Raw genomic sequence first — 17,457 nt, 5'->3', positions numbered from 1 at the left:
TCACTGGATTCAAAACTTGGTTCTGTGTGATGACGTGGACGATGTCCTCTTAGGTCAACACCTGCATACTCAAGACTTTCTCCAAGGCAGGCCAGATGTTATCACTGTCACCATTTGCTTCTCTTGGGCCAACCAGCATAATGATGAAGCTTTTCAATCAGAACCCTGAGCTTAAATTCCCAGCTGCCACACACTAGCCATGCAGACTACGTATGGAAGGCCCTTAGCTTCTCTGTGCCTCAGATCTTCCGCACATACAAGTGGGGACAAAACATTTACCTCACAGGTTCACTGGGTATGATTAAGTGAGAAACTTGGAACACAGCTGGCCATGGAGATCACTTAGGGCTTGTCAATTTTAATTTCCAATTCCTCACGCCTAAACTGGAAGCAATATCCCTTACTTCAGAGATCCATGGAGCAGATTACATGAGACCATGGGTGTGATAACTTTAATAAGGTAAAGTGCTGCCATTACTGTCATAATTGGCTACTCAGAGAGCTCAGTCCATGTTGAGCACACAGGGGAACCAGGCACTTCGTTCCCTTCCAACTCTGCCCTCCATGCATGTCCAGCATTCCACTGTGTCCAAGGATCTTGCAGGCCAGTGGTAGAGACAGACAAACAGGAGATTTGTCTACGTTCATGTGGTCAGGGCTCTTAATAGAGAGGAGGACACAGAGTCACAGGGGCTGAGAGTATGGCACCTAACTCAGGCTGGTCAGTCAGAGAAGGCTTCCTGGAGAAGGTGCAATCTAAGCTGAGCCTGGGAGGGTGTGTGGGAGGCAGCAGGAGGATGGGTGCTTCTTCACCAGGAACAGCCCACCTACCACCTTCACTGCTCAGAGGGAGAACAGAAGCACAGGCGTTTGGAGGAGGGGATGGAGGGAAGAAGAAATCCAGGTGGGGGCAGAGGCAGGCCCCCGTGGGGAGGAAGGCATTCAGGGGTGAGGAAGGAAGATTAACAAGGGAAGCCTAGAAACTGGTGCGCTGACCCCAGAGCCAGGGTTCAGGCTTTGCTTAGAGGCCCCCTGGGCCCAGCGGATGTTTGCAGCATGGGAGAGGCATCTGCTGATGAACTGGTGACAAAGATGGATTGGAAAAACCAAGGAGGAGACCAGGGCAACACCCAAAAGAAGTGCCAACCGCCTTCCCTGAGACCCCATGGACTGTGTGGTCCAGCTGTGGACTCCATGGTACCAGGTGACTGGCAGGGAGCAGGGGGACCGAGGGAGAAGAGCATCTGGGAGCCTGTGAGCAAGGTGTGGGCAGAAGGGGAGTTCAGGTTGGACCTACTGAGGTAAGTCTGTCTGAGATACCAGAAAGACAGCCAGAACGAGAGGTCAAAGGCATTTGAGTGTGGAGCTTAGAAGAAAAGCTGGATAAAGGTACTAAGAGTATGGAAGATGGGGCTGAGGGGCGTCAGCTCAGGTAGGAATTGGAAGAGGGAGAGAAGCCACTTGTGCCCCATCTGTGACACTAGTCTCAGCTCCACTTCCGGTTACTATACTTAGTGATGTGAGTGAGTTTTCAGTTTTCTTCCCTGACCGACCCAATATCTTCCAGTGATTTTTATGGTGTGGAATTCTGCGTGGTACACATTTACCTTAGGGAGAAAAAACATCTAAGTTGCTAAGGTGCCCAAGAAAAGGAGCTGAGCGTCTACCCGACTTGGGCCATCTTGCCGTACCTACACATGACAGCCATCGGCTAAATGATCAAATTCAATGGGCTCTACAGATTCACAAGGTAATACTAGAAGTGTCCATGATACAACTGCAAATAAGCCTTAACAGAAAGAACTATGAAATCATAACTTCAACAGGAAGGTCCAGTGAACTGATTCCAACAATGAAATCATTCAAATTGTCCAATAAGTATGTTCAAAGTGGAAGTCAACAGGAACCTTCAATGAGCAACAACAACCACTCTTGAAACAAATAGAAAATGAAAACATTCAGCAAAGAAATAGAAGATATAAAAAAGGAAGCACAAGGGAAATAAAGAGCTAAAAATACAATGACCACAACACGTAACAACCTCTGATCACAGTGAAGAGTCAGCAGACTGGAAAGCAGAGCGGCAGAATTGGCCCAACCTGAACAGCAGCAAGAAGATCAACTGGGAAAACACCAGCAGAGCCTCAGGAACCTGACACAGGAACAAAGCACCATGTCATGGGAGTTCCTGGAGGAGCGGAGGGAGCAGGCGCTGAAAACACACTGGAGAAATAAGGGGTGAGAAACCCCCAGACTTACTGAGATCCAGGAGGTATGGATTGTGCTTTCCCCCAGGAAGAACAGACCCAAAGAAGCCCATACCAAAACCTCTCGTAATACAACTTCTGGGAACTCCACACAGAACTCTTACAGGGGTCTAGAGAGAGTGAAGCGCTGTCCGGGGAGGAAAGGCCACATGAATGACAGCAGGCGTCTCCCTTGAAACCAAGGAACCGAGAGGAAGCCCAGTTTCCAAGAGCTAAAGGGAAAGAACCTTTAGCCTAGAGTTTTACATCAAGCAGACACACCCCTCGGGCATAAAGGGGAAAGGAAGACAATCTGAGAGTAAGGAAACCATGAGAATCTGGCTCACAGACTTACTCTTGAAATGTGATGATCATTATTATCCACAGCACAGGAATGAAGACATGATTTGGTGTGAATATACTTGTATACAACCAGAGATAGGAAAAATTGGGCTCTACTTGTGTTATAAGAATTGTCATGCCTTCCACTGCCATAGACAAATAAAAATAAAAAATAAATTAAGAATTTTAAAAAAATAAAATTAAAGAATTGCCAGAGCAGGTTCCCTAAATAGAAAGGAAGTGATACAAGAAAGAGGCTGGGGTTTAGGAAGGAAGAGGCATGGGGTGAGCGGAGGGCATTTATAACAGACTGCCGTCCAATATGGTGTTCAGAGTGTGCAGAGGAAATTCTAGAGATGTCATTAGTATTTCAAAGGGAAGGAGGGTAAAGGGACCTAAGTGAAAGAAGGGTCTCCACCCTCAAAGTGGCAGAACGCCCACCCCTAGTCTGTGACTTTGCCCACGGATCTGGCAACACTCAGAGCAAGCACTAAGGAAACTGTACAAGGAGCTGTATCCAGAGCCATAAACATGTTTTGATAATAGATCAAAATGGAATTACAGAAATTATCGGTGAATCTGCAGGAAGGCAAAGGGAAACTGAAGAATGAGGAATGAAACGAACAAAAGGGAAACAATAAAATGGCCCCAAGACCCTCCAAGAAGCAGAGGGAAAGGCAACTGAGTGAGGAGCCCAGAAGACACTCAGCCACTCTGCCTGAAGGTCCCAACCCCAGAAGAGGCACTTGGGTCAGCTCACACCAGGACCTTGTCGATCACTGAGGAGAGCTAGGACCACCCCCTCTTTGTCTTATTTTACTTGATTTCTGTCAATATTGTAATAATGCAGTAACATGTTTGATAAATGGAACACTGACTTGTAAAGTGGGATCCCAAGTATACTCACAACTCAACGTTAGAAAGGGCGTTGCGCATTGGGACGATCTCCGGGACTGTCCCATCCGTCCTACAGAGGAGCGAGGGGAGACTCCCAAGGCTGGATAATTGTCAGGCTCCGTTGCCAGGGTGCCATGGGGGGGAGATGTGAACCCAGGCCTCGCTGAAGGCAAGGATGGGGAGGGAAACATCGCTGTGGACCCTCTCTCCTTCCCTGCTCTGTGCCAGGCCCTTCCACGTGTGCCAAATACCTTAATGAACTGGGTCCCTGGGAGGTTCCTGAGAGAAGCCTTGTCCCCACTGCTCAGCTCATCTGCCCACAGAATAGGTGCCAAGTAAAAATTCAGTGAATAAATTAATCAATGATTTCCCTTTAATTCAAATTCACAGCGTGAGCAGGTTTTAGAATAAGAAATTCTGACTTTATTCTGAGAACAGAGCTGAACTAGAGACAGTGTCTTCCTGTGTCCAGGCTACTGCCACAGACTAAGGCTAGACTGAGCAGCTTATGAAAAGAGACCCAGTCCTCACAGTTCTGGAGACTGGAAGTTCAAGATCCAGGCGGCAGATGTGGTGTCTGGTAAGGGCCACTGCCTGACAGCTATCTTCTCACCATCTTCAGACAGCAGAAGGGGTGAGGGGTGGTTTATAAGAATGCTAATCCTATGGCAGAGGGCTCTACTCTTAGGAGCTAGCACCGCCAACGTCCCCACCTCCAAATATCCTTTCTTTGAGAGTTAAGCTTCAACATATGAACTGGGGGCCAGATTCATCTACAGCAAGTAGAGCCAAGCAGAAGGACGGAACTCAGAGCAGTAGTCCTCGCCTCCTGCTGAGTGCACATAATCCAACCCATTCCCAGAGAGGTGGACCTCCTTGTGCCATCCATACCCCAGCACCAACTGGGAAAACGTCAGCCTTCCCGGGAAATGGAAGCCCTGACAACCCCTTGGTTATCCTCATGAACATGAGGACAAATCACTGGCAAATATAAGAGAAAATAGCAGGAGTTCTTCCCTCTCAAAATAAAAAAATAAATAAAAGTTTCTCAGGATGGATTGCAAGCAGATGGTCTTGCTTCAAATGCAGTCAGTCTCTCCCCAGAGGAGGTCTTAGAATTGGGGCAAACATTCCTCGAGCACTTGATCCTCTACAAGTGCACCCCAGAACCAACAGCACCTCCTCTTCTCTGTGCCTGCTAGCCCCAGCAGCCACTGCTCCCTCTCGCCCTAACTGCTCTGCTCTCCGGCTCTCTGGCTTTGCCCTCCACTAGATCCTCTGCAAGTTAAGCACAGTGGCCCTTAAAAACACAAAACTCTACAGATCATTTCCCTCTGTCCTTGCCTCTTTCCTCGCCCAGCCCTGAGCCCTGCGCTGCCTGCTGAAGACAAAGGGAGGTGGGAAAGCTGTGTGCGCTCCAGCCCTCCAGCGCTCTTCCTCTCTTTACCTCTCTCCTTTCCCTTCACCCTCTTCCTCCTCTCTACTTCCCTTCATCCTCCTCCCCCCACTCCTTCTGCCTTCTCTTATTTTCATACATTGTACTGTCCAAACAAAAATTAAATCCCAGAAAAGCCAAAGCCGATCCCTGCCTCCTTACACCATGCAAATACAGCGAGCACACACACGTCCAGCCAGTTTCTGTGTCGGTACGAAGATAAGAAGATGTCATGTCGGCACCATTAAGTGATTGCAGGGTATGACACCGAATGCAAGAAGGAGGTTAGCCCTGAAAGCCCGGAGATGGTTTTGCACACCTGAGCGTTCAGTCGGTGCTAACTGGTTAACAGATTCACATATCATTAATACCCTGGGTAATTTTGCCTTGTGAGTCTCAGTGTTTCTTTGCCTTTGGGAGATAAGTTTCCTGATGCACAGAAGAGGCCTTGTGTTCCAGGGACCCCGACACTCAGCAGAGAGGGGGTGCTTATTTTGTGTGGAATGAGAACATAAATAAAAATGGAAGCGGATCCAACAGGCTGTGGAGTAGCAGATCCAGTGAAGAGACGACACAAAGGACACAAATAGCAGCAGGAGGGCGAGCGCTGGTGCACTGGGGTGCTCCCTCTCTTCAGGAGAAGCTGGAACACAGTTGCATCAGTCCTTCACTGCCAAACTGTGGACTGATTAATCTGATCCAAGGAAGAGATGGAAATGAAATAGAAAGAGAAAAACTTTAAAATCTACCCCCCTTCTTTGACCTATGGGGCATTCACAATTATTTCCTATTGGTTGCTTTTTCTTTTTATCACTTCCCTAAGAAAAGCCTGGATTCCAGTTCTGCTTCTTTCCCAGTGGCTAGAAACTGTAAAAGAAACTCAAACCACATCTACCTATTTTTGAAACAATGAAGATTTCTTAACTGGTGCTGTAAGTGACATGAAAGGCACATCCACTGTTTGAAGCCATCGCCCACTTCTTTATTACTCTGCCATTTCTTTGGAGTCATTGATCAATTACTTCAACGAGTATTTACTGAGCCCTAGACGGTGCACTAGCCATCACTACAGTGACTTTCAGAGAGTAATATCTTAGCGCAAAGAAACAGCACCAGGGGATAGAAGGTGACTTGGGTGAGACATCTCACACACTGTCAACGGAAAGCCTCCTCTTGGGGGCACTGACCTGAGATCTGAAGAGTGACAGGAGCTGGCTGATCAGAAAGGGGACAAGGGGAGATGGGCAATGCCTCCATCTGTCAGAGGGGCCCTGAACCAACTGCCTGAGACACTGTGTCCACCCTCAGAGCGGCCCCTTTCCAAGGCTCTCTACACATCCTCCTCAGAGCCAAATGAGGCCCCAACACACCGAGTGGTCGTCAGACTCCTAGATGAGCCCCGCAGAGACCCACTGGATCCGGATGAAGTTGATGTCCTCCTCCTGGGCCTGCAAGGTGGGTTTGTCCCCTCCTCCCAGCCTCACCACGTGTCCCCTGGTGGCATGTTGGCTCAGACCCATGTGACCAGGGGACAAGAATGGGGAGAGCTGGCAGGGCAGAGGGAGGAGGGGCAGCATGCACTTCGAGATTCCAGGGGCAAGGGTGGGCGAGTTCCCATGAGCAAGGAAAGAGGCTGCTGCAGTCACTGGGTGCGACCCACCAAGTCAGCTGCACAGTGCGGAGACTGGGGATCTAAGAAGAGCACACAGGTATGGGAGCAGGTTCTCATCAGATGAGCCTTCCAAGTGGGAGCTCCGAGGTGGGCAAGCTCAGGAGACAGCCCACCTGGAGGCCTGAAACACAGGAAGTGCAGACTCGCCTCTCTCCCAGGCATCCCTGCCTCCTTCGCCGCCCTCCCAGGCTCCCTATCTCATCTCCCCTTCCTTGACACACTTTCCCAGAAGTGCCCTGTTCCAGCTCCCTCTCCAAGGGCAGACTTCAAATACCCATGGAGATACACTCCCTGTGCACCCTTCCAGGCCACCGGGCCACACAGCCTGGAGGCTGAGCCTCCCAGCCGGTGCCACCCATCACTGCCACAACACGGGGGTGGCTCCCTCCTGCTTCATTGATCTCCTCAGGCATCTTAGAGCTGTCATAACCTCATTCTTAGGTCTTCCACGCTTTCACGATGGAATTCTTCCCAGTTTTTTTTCCTTCTCCCTCTCCCCCCAAGCACATGGTCTCAGTTCACTTCACAGGAGACTCTCAGATGACCAGGTCTTGAGGACACAGAAGGGTATTTCTGTTTAATTTATTTTGAGAGAGTCTGTCCTGACGAAGCAGCACATATAAATAGTGCCCCAGCAGCCAGCCTGTGCTGGGGGAGAATGAGCAGGCCACCAGTGCCTCCCCTGTGGCACGAGGCAGTGCAGTGGGAGGGCCACAGGTCCCCATGGGGCCTCCACCAGACGTTGGCGAGGTTCCTGCCTCTACCACACCCGGGTACTGTGAGTGCAGCTGGTCTCCCCTGAGGGTCAGCTGCCTCATCTGTATAAAGGGAGACTGACACACCGCTGTTGCTTAGATTAGATTCCCTGACTCAGTGACTAGGAGCCATGAAAATATGGCTAGCCAGCTAGCTAGATGGGACAGGCAGAGGATAACTCCAGGCACTCAACAGAAGGAAGGTGTCATGACCAGAGGATCCTTTGCAGTACTAACCCCATACTCACAGAATTTCCCCCAGTATAACTCCACTGGAGAACTCCACCAGACCACACAGGCTCCCCACCACTTCTGGTCAGCCCATGTTTGAATCCACTCTGTCTCTGTTAAGTTCCCTCATTTAAACTCCATGTCCCCAGAGACCGGGAATTTGCTACTCTACAAGACATGAACTGCGACTCACAACTCGAGCATGTGGGAGCAGGAAGGCTTTGCAGAGATGTCCCCGTCTTTAGAGGATACCGCTGAAGGGAGACCGGGGCCAAGTTCAGACAGGCAGTGGGCCCTTTGCCTAATACAGAACTCGGCTTCACACCAGGCAACCCCGGGGGACCAGGCTGATTGGAGTCCCCACCTAAGCGTGGACTCTAACCCACGCTTCTCTCTCTGCTGTCTAGCAGCCACGCCACACAACCTCCAGGGACAGGTTCCCTTCTCAGAGTGAGAGATCTGTTTCCGCAGCAGGTTGTAAATTCCTTGTTTACTGCACTCTGCATTTGTGAAGGAACCTGCTCACAATTGGACAAGACAAGCCTGTTAATGTCATTTTTCCAGCTTGAAACCTTCTCTGGACCCTCCACGCCTTTTTCAACAGGATCCCCGCCTTCCTTTCCAGGTTCATGGAAACGCACTGTATTTATGAACCCATTCTTCAACTCCAAAGGCATCTCTCTTTTCCTCTCACGACAGTACTTTCTTTTCCTAAATCCTCATCAGTCCTTGACCTTGTCTCTGCTACCACCTCTTCCCTGCCAGGCAGACCCCGCCCTGACTGCAAAACCCAGTTCCTGTGTCTTCTCCAGTGAAGCCCTCACTAACTGCCTAGGTAAGGAGAGTGCCACTGCTCAGCCGTCTCCCTCAGGCTCCCAGACACGTTTTTAGCACTTCACGGGACACATTTAAAGCTACCTGTGTATTGGTCTGTATGCTCCACTGGGGTTTTCAGACTCAGGGACCTTCTGGCTCTCGTCCTCAGTGCCCAGAACCGTGATGGGCACACGGCAGATGCTCCACGAATCAGTGTAAGAGAGAAATGATCAATGAGTTGTGTACCTGGGCTGTCTATCTAGCTTAGCATGGCACTCTCATTTTTTCTAAAACAAATATATAGAGAGAGACATTAATATATATTCTACATATACATGTGTGTGTGTGTGTGTGTGTGTGTGTGTGTGTATATATATATATATTTAAATAGTCTTGAAGCTTCTGATTCCTGAGAACAGAGCAAGCACATGGCTCAAGAGTTACTTTCTTTGCCTGGTCACAAGGCAAGTGGGGGATGGGGAGGCTCTTCCAAGAAGTTGCTGCAGCTCCCTGGGGGCCCTGTCACTCACAGGTGTGAGTACCGAGATGTCAGGCCTGCACCCAGAAGGACCAAGAATGGAGTGCTGCAGGGTGAGCTCTCTTCCTAGGGACTTGACCCGCAAATGTACCCAACACAGGGAGACCAAGAGACACCTCACAGCCATCACAGGGTAGGACTCTCCAGCCCATTTCCTACAGGAATCTATGGCTTTGGTGTAGCCAAGGATGTCATATTTGTTTGCTCATCAGAAATTCCAGATGACACTCATCTTGTTTCCTAAGCCCTTTCCCCGTGCTCCAGCCCAGAGATGCTCTAAACATTTCTGGAAAACACAACTAGCAAACAGAGAAGCCAAATTCAGACCTAGACAGCCTTATGACCACTATTACAGCCCAGGCTATGCCAGGCCCCTGGGCTGAGTGGGGGCATTACCAGAACTGCCTATAAGCAGACAGCCCTTCTGGGGCCAGAGCTGCAAGGCTGGGAAGGGTGAGCATTCTTGGAAATGCCTAAGTGTGGGTGCTGGGCTGGGCATGGTCAATATAAACATGACCTTTCCATTCTCTCATTTAGTCATGATTTAAGTTAAATTGTAATTTATTACTCTAACACCTACTCTATGTCAGGAATTTTGCATGGATTTTTATTCCTTGAGAAGCTTTCTTTTTTTTTTTTTAATCCCCATTTTAAAAACTACTTTGTTCTGCAGAGATTTGCCATCGGGTCCCTACTGTACCCAGCACCGTGCAGACATTGGTGGTTCAAAGCTTATACAGAAATTATGAACTAGAGGAGCTCATTTCCTGGGGACAAATGCATACCCCTGCCCCCGGCCCCCATGTGAGCAGAGCACTTGATCACACAGGTCCTGCCAGGCATGGAACAGTGGGAGGCACATACAGGCAGGATCGGTCACTGTTAGATGTTTCTCCAGAGTGCTGGGAACATCCCACCCCATGCCTCATTCCGTCCAGCAGTGCTGCTGATGATGGCAGGAGACAGCCCTGCTCCCTGGTGGGCTCATGACAAGCAACAGATCAGGCTAAACAAAACCCTTCCTACACTTCACCTGGCAGTGATTCATGGAGTGCCACCCACACCAAACAGGATGCTAGATAAACACATGCTTAGTATTTGTCAGTCACTGTTCCCAAATGTTCAAATGCTACATTTTGACTGATGTGCATGTTTGGATCTAGATAAAGCTGTGAAAGGCTATTTGCTGGAATGTTGCTACTGCTTAAATTGAAGGATCAGACTACAGGAGCTTGCTGGGATGAATGCACTTGTTACAATACATCTTTATTATTTGTATGATTTAAAGCACTCTAACCAGGAATGGTTTTTAAAAAGAAAAAAGATGTCCAACGGCTATGTTTGCTTTTTTATATAAATCATATGTTTACCTTTATGTGAATTATATTCATTTATATGAATTATATACATTTACACCTAAGGCAGTCTAGAATATCAAGAGCAAGACTGTGCTAAGTTGTGAGTTTGAACCCCAGTTCTGGTACTGACTGGCACTCGGCTGCAGAGAGGATCAAGAAGTGTGTTATTTTGTTTCTGCAAAAGTAAAAAGGTACCATGGGAGAGAGATTTAGTTCATTCTAAGTTCACCCAAAAAGATGAAATAAGGACCATCAGATGGAAATGTAGGGGAGAGCTTTTTCTGATAAGAGGAGGAGTTTTCGCTCCACACCCAGACCTGCGTTATAGGCCTTAGGAGGCAGCAAGTCCTCTGCTCCCACAGGTGGGCAGTCCCAGGGCGGGTGTGAGAGGACTCCGCCTTCCAGTGAGCAGGCTGCTGGACACCTCAAGCCCTCAGACCCAATGAGCTCATGAAAGCAGATACGAGTTACAAAGCCTTTGTGGGTGGTCCTCCTGGATTAATCACAAAAATATCTGTGGTTCTGTTTTATTTTCACTTCGTTTATTGTGGCAAGAACATTCAAAATGAGACCTACTTTCTTTTATTTTGTTAAATTTTGTTATTTGTTCTACATGACAGTAAAATGGATTTTGACACATCATACATAAAAGGAGAATAACTTCTCATTGTTCTGATTGCCCATGATGTAGACCTACTTTCTTAACCGACTATCAAGTGTACAATATAGCATTATATATCTGGGCACCATGTCAGACAGCAGATCTCTATGACTTATTCATCTTAACCGGAATCATTCGTGCCACTAATTATACCCATTGTCTCATTGACTTTGTTGTTGTCACTGGCCTGCCTGTTCTTGTCTTTCAGGCATTGAGAGTAGACTATGACCCTGGCAGTGGCTACTGGGAAGTTGAGGTCAGCCACCTCTGGCCTGCCTCTGCCTATAAGCTGTTGCTGAAGAAAGGCCTTTCCTTAGAAATACTTCCAAACAAAAGACAGTGTAAATTCTGGCTCCTTTTTCTCAAAAATTTTTTAGGAACCAAACAAACAAAAAAAGACTAAAAGATATTCTCATCTCTGCCAGAACTAATCAGAGTTAGCTGAAAGTGATGAGCTCCCAATAACTGGGAGCATGTAAGTTGAGGCAGGAGGAGGAGTGGACCACAGAAGGCCTGTGCTCAGCTTCTGGCAAGGCATCCCAGGACCTCAGCAGGCAGGTGTGGTGCCCTCCCACACTCCCCGAGTGTCTGCCAGGACTTCCCTTCATACCAAGACGTCACCCCAGCTGTGAGCCTCCCGAGCATGCTTAGTCCTCATACCTCCTGAGAACCAGGAAAGAGACCACGTCCTCTGACCCAGAAATCCTATTCCTTGGCAGTCAGCTGAGGCACATGCTGGCCCCTGGGAGGAGCCATGTAGCAAAGATGCTCATGGCAGCAGCAAGAAGGGAATGGTCAGCATATGGCAAGCATCCCCTCACAAGAATGTTAAGAAGCAGTCCAAAGTGTTACCAAGACCAAGCTCAGGGACTGATTGTGCTAAAGAGTAAATCCAAGGAATGTTAATGCCATGTCCTCCACTCATCCACTGTCCTCAGTCACTGGTTCCATGAACCCTCCCCTGACCCCAGGCAACGTGCAAAGAGGAGATGTCAGGGTGCCCACCTGGCCTCAGACACTTGTTTTGCCTCCCAACATACACATACAAACATGCACACGTACACACACACACAGGTGTGCACAAACACACACACACAGACAGACACCCACGTGCACACATGCACATACACACACACCCACCCACCCACCCACACACACACACACACACACACACACACACAATGCCAAGTCCAGGTAGGAAGACAGAATGAGGGGTCAAGCCTTCTGCCCAGGTTGCTCAGGAGACTTAAAGACCCATGTCCACCTCTACACACAAACCAGGTGAGTCACTCTCACTCTCTAGCTCTGTGTCCTCATCTGTAGACTGGAAACTGAATTGTTTCCACTCACCAGCCTTTGAAGCTATTTTTGTGGGGCAACTCAGTATATCTTCATTTCTTGGGTGAAAGATTTCCAAAAATCCCCAAGAACCTTCTCGCCCTGAGAATTCCCTGCAGGCCTTTCTCATTTAATGGTCTGCCTTGGGAGCTATACATCAATAATGTTGCCTTTTTTTTTTTTTTTGAGAAGTTTCCAAGCATGAAGACAAAGCCTTTTGTTGACATGGAAATTATCTTTGAGATCTTTTCCTCTGCCTTCCCTCTCCCTGTCCTTGAAGAAGTAATTCAAACTCTCTGGTCCTTGTTTCTGACACTGAGATACCAACAGCATGCAAGTCACTCAGTCCTGGCTCACAATAACTCCACAGACAATGAACCTGCCTTGGAACCATCAGCACAGCCTTGGAGGAAGAGAGGCAGGCAGGAGGGCCTTCTAGGGATGAAAGGAAGTGCTTAGGAATGGCAGGATCTCAGACTAGGAAGAGCCCTTAAAAGCTCACCTGGTCCAAGTCTGAACCTGAGTTCAAACTTAGCCCTCCTACAGCCCTGTAAATGGACATGCAACCTGTGTTTGAAAACCTCCCACAGTGGAGGAATCACACCTAATAAGTTTATCCCTCTTGTTTCTGGACAGTTCTTTCAATTGAAATGGAATATGGCACCCAATGAACAGATCAGTTGCCCCTTATTCAGAATGCCTCTCCTACCCCAGGCCACTGAGGCCACCTGTCTTCTCCTCTGCACCAGAGGATCTTCCCATGGTCATATTTATCTTTCCACACAAGCCACAGTTTCTGTTTCCAAGAAATCCTGGCTTTTCTGATCTAAATGCAGTTTTAAAACATTTATGAAGCATTAAAACTCTGTGGGCTGCATCAACCTAGGGCCACTTGACTATTTTGTAGGTGGAAAAACTTGTATCTTATGACACTTTGAACAAACTCTAGAAAAGCTAGATACAAATGCATTTCTGCTCTGAACACTTAAAAGTGTCCATAGCTCTCCTGGAGCCCTTCACAACCCCCCACAAGAAGAGATCCCCATCCCATCCAACCTCTTGCCTCACAAGAGAGGCCCAAGTACCTAGCATGGTGACCTTCCAGGACCGCTCAATATCTGAGTGACAAGAAGACATAGAATGGAGCAGGGTGCTTCCATCTATAGCACCCCAGGTTCATGAGACAGAAGCAAATTACAAAACATCGCATGCCTGCATGTCTCAGAAACTTCACATGTTACCTGTTTTGATTCCTTTTATCATCTCCATTTGTTAAATGAGAAAATGGAGGCTCCCGGCACAGACCCTTGGGTTTATCCATGACAATAGGACAAAAACCATAGAGTTAAGACTCGAAGCCAAAACTTGACAGGTTAGCTTCTGCCACACCTAATAGCATAAAGCGGGCAGTGCGCCCCACAAAGCAGCCCTCTAACTAAACAGAAGCCCTGCAAAGAAACTCCCCAGGCCCTGAACCAAACTAGGTCTTTCTATCATTCTGCTAGGCATAAATCATCAAAGATAGACGGATGACCAGTGTAGACAGAGAACTAGCAGCTCAGGATCTGGGAGGTGACAGAGAATGCAACAAAGTTCTAAGCAGGGAGACCCTGCAGACTTCTGGGACAGGCAGCAGGCAGGGCCTCCTTCATGGATGCCTGACAAGCGTGTCTGCCTGTCATCTGGCCTTCAATGGGGAGATATGAGGCTCACTGTCCAAAAACACACTGAATTAACATTATGCTTCATAAATGGGACAAAAAGCTCCGGTCTGCTACAGAACACAATATGCAGAGAAAATAAAAGTAGTCAAAAACACCTCCGTGGTCTAAAGGAAGCTGGGAAACGGGCAAGAAAATGCTCAGATAAAAAAGAGACCTGAATTTAGCTCAAGAAGGCAAAGTCCAGCTAGGGTTGTGGCTCAGTGGTAGAGCACTTGCCTACCACATGCAGGGCCCTGGGTCCAATCTTCAGCACCACATAAAAATAAATAAGTAAATTATACAATAAAAAGGTATTGTGTCCAACTACAACTAAAACAAATATTTTAAAAGAAGAAGAAGAAGAAGAAGGCAAAGTCCCTTGACAGTCAATGCAAAGCTTAGAAGATATTCTTCACCTGCATTTCCCAGTCTTTCTCTCTCTTCTTACTGGAAAAAGGAAGAGGACAGCACAAACCCCTTGAGAAGCAGCAATTTCAAAGGGCTCTGGCATTTAACCCTGTGGTCATCCTGGTGATGCCCAGTGAGAATCAAATAGGTACCGTCTCCCAGACTTTATTCCATGTCCCTCTGAAACGGAGGCAAGGCGCACACACACACATCTGCTCCTAACTGGGACCATCCCCAAAGGGCTTCAGCAGGAAACAGATTTGTACCTGGAGAGAGCCCCCTCTCCAGCCTGTACCCACTCCGCTGTCCCCCTTGCCATGGGGAAGGGCAGAGTGCACGGAGGCCTGTGACCTCAGCATATGTGGCAGAGAAGAGACTCGGGCCTTACCTGGCACAGAGGTGCTCAAGGGTGTCCGTCAGTTCTGTCCTGGGCTGGAGCCCCTGGAAGCGGTGTTGGGAGAAGATGCCAGCTCCAGAAAGTCCCCTCCTGGGGTCACCTGTCAACAGCCTACCTACTTTCCCTCCAAAACCTATCACGTTCAGCCCCAGGCAGGACTCTCAAGAAGTCCCTCCCAGCCAGGGGTCCAGAGAGCAAGTTTTGAAACAAACAGCTAAGCGCCTAGAGTTAGAAGGCAAGGCTTGAGACTCACAAATGGAGTAGAAACTGTGAGAAACCAAAAAGCAGGGAGAGGAGAAGACACTCCGGGGAGAAGCGCAGCAGCCCCAGCGCCCGGTGACTGCCTGAGAACAAAGCTGTCCGGCCTCCCCGGGGCGCCCTGGCGCAGCGCTGGGATTCCCTGGCTGCGAGCGCGGGGCGCGGGGCGCGGGGCGGAGCGGCGGGGAGGGGCGGGGGCGGGGGCGGAGAGCGCGGGGCAGGAGCAGAGGGGCGGGCCCGGGCGCCCGGGGTGGGGCCTGACCACGCCGGGGCGGAGTCTGCGGGATCCAGAGCCCCGGGAGCGGCCGAGCCTGTCCCCCGCGCGCAGAGGGCCGGCAGCTCCCAAATGGAAGGGGGCGGGCGGAGGGCGCAGAAGGCTGGCGGCAGCCCGGGCAGGTGTCTCGGGGACCGGGGGACACTTGAGGCTGCGCTAGGAATCCCAGGGAGCGCGGACAACTCTCGGTCCAATTTTAGACTTCGCCGGATATTTCGGTCCCTCTTACAGCCGGTCTGAAATAGCCCACCACCAGGGAGGCAGCTGCCGCGGCGCCTCTGGCCCCCGCCGAGGGCAAGGGAAGGGAGAGCTCTGCTTTCTGTCCAGCACTCCCCCAGTGCTTGAGCTTCCCTCCTGTCAGAGCACGTGACAAAGTCACCTGCACTCACCCCTCGGGGCCAGGGCTTCCTACAGGTGGCCCTGTTTTCGGGACTGTCACTTCAGCCCAGGGGTGAGGAGGGGTGAGGAGGGGTGAGGAGGGGTGAGGGGTAGATGGTGTCTTTATTTGGGGATAAGGATGGTGAGGTCTCAGAGAGAGCCTTTGTCACCAGCCAGGGCCCTCCGCGGATCAGGGAGGCAGCCCGGGTTAGTCGGATAGGAAGGCTCTTCTTACCAGTGGGCTTCCCAGCCCCCAGAGGCAGAACCCGAGCTGGCGCCGGCCGGGGTGCCCTTCTGCATTTCCTTTCTGAGAGCTGTTCCTAAAAGTGGGCCAGGCCGGGTATTTAGAACTAGATGAGAACATGGCTTAATTTGAATGACCTCTCCCATCCCTCTGCTCCTAGTCTCCCAAACACTGTGTGTCTTTATTTGGCTGCCGGCTGAGTAGCCACAGTTTAATAAACACACAATGGGGCTCATCTGTGGCCGGCGGACACTCAACATCCTAGCCCCTGCCTCCTGTCCTGCCTCCTTTTCCAGCCACCCTGTGGCAATTCATCCCTCGTGTGCTTGTAGAATGCCACTTGTTGCAGGGACAGTGTTGGGTACTGGCCAAGTAGAGCAGAGGTGTGCCCTGTGTCAGAGTGGGTCCTGCATCAGGAAAGGTGACAGGCTGAGATGAGTGCCCAGCTAGGTCACCTCAGTTGCAGGTAGGGCAGGGAGCCGAGAAGAGTGACCACACTTGTGTGAGAAGGGCCCAGGTCTCAGTATCTCAACAAGTAGTTACAGGTGCCCAGCTGAGCCGAGCTGAGCAGGAACCCAAGCACATGTCCCCACGCCTGCTATGGGGAAACAGAAAACAGCAAAGCAAACTACCGGTGTTCATTGGCTGATTTCACATAAAGATGTGAAAACATGATGAAATCAATAGATATACAAGATTGCACACAGAAAACTAGACAGCGGAACCCGAAAAGAAACTAGGAGAGCAAATAAAGACCCCTCTTGAGGATAGGACACAAAGCCCCTGCACTGCAGCTCTCCTGTGGCCCAGTACTTCCCACTGTTCCTGCAGGACCCAGGCCCTCAGGACTCAAGGTCTCCCCACCCTACTTTCCATTCCAGGCAATGCCTCAATATCCTCCCTTCCTTCCCCTCTTTTAATTCTAGTTTTTAATTAATGCATAATTATCTTACATGTCGGGGCACAGTGTGTTGCTTCAACACCTGCACACCTTATGCTGCTGCCACCAGAAAACTGGAATGAATCTTTCCTGGGGTTGGAGAACCCAGGGGGACCCTCTGTAGACAGCAGGCTTCCTACATCTCCCCCACAGCCATGCTGAGCTCCCAGGAAAGGCAGGCTGCATTCCACATCAGCACCGCCTCCGCCCCCTCTCCCCTCCATTATGTTCCAGGAAGAAGACTCCTGGGGAAATGGCCCATGGCTGGAGAACACCTGCCCTGCCTCAGCTCGGTGCTGGGCCGCCAGCTCTTCATCCTCTGCGTGCTGCTGTGGGACATTAAGCAGCTGCAGACAACCAGCAGGGGTTCTGGAAAGACCATTCTGAAAGCTCTGTCTCACTTCCTTCCCTTTCTGGACTGTTTCTCTGCTGAGATGACAAAGTGCTCAGAGAGCCAAGATGTGACCAACAGGAACAGAAGATCCACATACGCATCATCACACCCCCCACTCCACGGATATGCATTTAACAGAGTGAAACAAGGTGCCCATGTGACTCGATTTGCT

At 49.8% G+C, this 17,457-nt stretch overlaps 1 protein-coding gene across 3 annotated transcripts in view; it reads right to left on the bottom strand.

Moving 5' to 3' along the window:
- Nucleotides 1-15,228, bottom strand: part of Col22a1 (collagen type XXII alpha 1 chain) — a 231,258-nt gene extending 216,030 nt beyond the window's left edge. For all 3 annotated transcript variants that reach the window (XM_078016656.1, XM_078016657.1, XM_078016658.1), the window contains exon 1: nt 14,789-15,228. The gene's annotated coding sequence lies outside the window, so the exon portion shown is untranslated. The remainder of the gene's footprint in view (nt 1-14,788) is intronic.
- Between the last annotated feature and the right edge of the window lie 2,229 nt (nt 15,229-17,457).

Source organism: Ictidomys tridecemlineatus, chromosome 7 (genome assembly GCF_052094955.1).
Source record: "Ictidomys tridecemlineatus isolate mIctTri1 chromosome 7, mIctTri1.hap1, whole genome shotgun sequence".
In the NCBI taxonomy this organism is placed as follows: domain Eukaryota; kingdom Metazoa; phylum Chordata; class Mammalia; order Rodentia; family Sciuridae; genus Ictidomys; species Ictidomys tridecemlineatus.
The sequence above is the reverse complement of the archived record's forward strand: the minus strand, read 5'-3'. Positions and strand labels throughout refer to the sequence as shown.